General features: G+C 36.2%; 1 non-coding gene across 1 annotated transcript; it reads left to right on the top strand.

Moving 5' to 3' along the window:
- The first annotated feature begins 1407 nt into the window (after positions 1-1407).
- LOC142864765 (U6 spliceosomal RNA) lies at positions 1408-1517 on the top strand. Its single transcript, XR_012915110.1, has one exon. It is a non-coding gene; the product is annotated as a U6 spliceosomal RNA (small nuclear RNA).
- The last annotated feature ends 552 nt before the right edge of the window (positions 1518-2069 follow it).

The following is a 2069-nucleotide window of genomic DNA, read 5'->3' as shown; positions in this document are numbered from 1 at the left end:
AAGAATAGGGGATTAAAATACTACCAATTAGTTGTTGTATTACTACTGTGACTCCCATACTGTTGGATGTGCAATATTAGGGAAAAAATGAAGAATGATGACGTTTTTTATTATTCTCCATTCCCCCAAGAACCAATATTCCCAGAGAGAAATAAGGGAGATACACATACAAAGAAGGCATAAGGAAAAGCCCTGTGCTTTCAAATTTGAGTAAGAAGCATCAGTCTGAACTTAGGCTGGATGGTCATCAGAGCAAACAAGAAAAATAAAACAGAGTCAGAAATAGAAAAGAAGGGAGGATTACTGCTTTTAATAGGAGGTCTAGGAAGACAACTCTTGGAGAGAGACAGAATGACGCAATTGTGTGAGCCGTGTCGTGTCGTATTGGGGCAGAGCAATCTCAGCCAGAGAGATCAACAGAAATGATCACCCTGAAGCACAACATTGCGCACATTTATCCTCGTAATTTCTGTTTCCCTTTAGCGCACTGGAAAATAATTTCAAATTTTAAAATTTCAGGCTATGTTAGTAAATTAAGGCCTCAAATCCAAAAGCATGAAAGGTTAGAATTTACATGGAATATCTTCACATAGAACAGATTCATTCTTACAGTGTGATTTACCAGATACATAAAAAAAAAAAATCTGTCCAGAGAGTTATGAAAATTCTTCTTCCCATCCTTTCTATTGCCTCCTTTGATTTCAGAAGGAAAGTTCTAAACCAGATTCCAGTCTTTGTCACTTCCCTTGGTGGACAGTGGGTATTAAAGGAGAAATGTGAAGCAAATATAATGGTGGACTTGGAACCAGGGTCCCAGCTGTGCCACCTGTCATTTTCATGACCTTGGTCAGGATGCCTAACTTTCTTGTATCTCAATTTCCTCTTCTATGCACTACTGACAATAACACATTTACCTCATAGAGTTCTTATATGGAATAAATGAAATGACACATGTAAAGAGCTTAGAATAGCACCTGGCTTATGTTAAACCTCAATAAATATTATCTATTCTTATTATAGTTTATGAATCATCTTGGGATAGAGAACCTTCTGTGCCAATGTGCTGAGAGTCAGAAGATGCAAGATCATATCCAAGCTCCAAAATGTACCAGTCATGTCCTTGAGTCAAGTTCCTTAACCTTGCTGTAATTCCTTCTTTCATTTATAAAATAGGAATAACTACTACATCTAAAATTAACATGAAGATTCAGCATATTTTAGTTGGATGTGGATATTTATCCATCTGTATATTACCTTAAATACTTCCAAAACAAATATTAAACACACACACACACATACATATGCACATACAATACCCATCATAAAAATAAATACTAAGTATCCTTCTCCCTATGTTCCTGAAAAATATCAGATGATACTTTCCTGCCAAAAATTAAAATTCCAAGTGTGCCTGACTTGGCAGCACATATTGGAATGAAAATTGGAACAACTTGGTGAAGACTAGCATGACCCTGCACGAGGATGACACACAAATACATCAACTGCTCCCTGTTTTAAAAACTCATTGAACTGTACACTTGCAATGGGGAATTTTATATAGTGCAAATTATTTCTCAACAAACCTATTAAAATTTTAAGTTACTAGAACCTAAGAAAAATTTCCTTTTGTTAATTTTCCAGACTGATGACTTTTCCCTAGGTCTATTACCTACTCCCAAAAATCTCTATAATTTTTCAAGGATGCTATGCCTGTAATCACGGGCATATTTTCTTCTTTAAGAATCCACTCTGGGTAGGGTAAGCAATGAAGATCTGTGTCTGATGAGATGTGAGAATGTGTGGTTTTCTGTACTTTATACAAGGGCACCAAAGATGCACCCATCAGTGGCTGCTTGACTGACTAAGTAGAAGGGGAGATGGAAATCTTTCATTCCTGTTGCCTTCCTGAGCTGCACATAAAGAGGGAAGCCAGATTCCAACTACCATCTTCCTTATTAGTGTAAAAAAGTTAACATAATAATTTACACTTTAAGGAACACCCAATTAAAATTATTTATTACCTTTTAAAGCTTAGTGCTATAGTTTGAAAAAAATGAGCAGCTGGGCAC

This window comes from Microcebus murinus, chromosome 26 (genome assembly GCF_040939455.1).
Source record: "Microcebus murinus isolate Inina chromosome 26, M.murinus_Inina_mat1.0, whole genome shotgun sequence".
NCBI lineage: Eukaryota > Metazoa > Chordata > Mammalia > Primates > Cheirogaleidae > Microcebus > Microcebus murinus.
The sequence above is the reverse complement of the archived record's forward strand: the minus strand, read 5'-3'. Positions and strand labels throughout refer to the sequence as shown.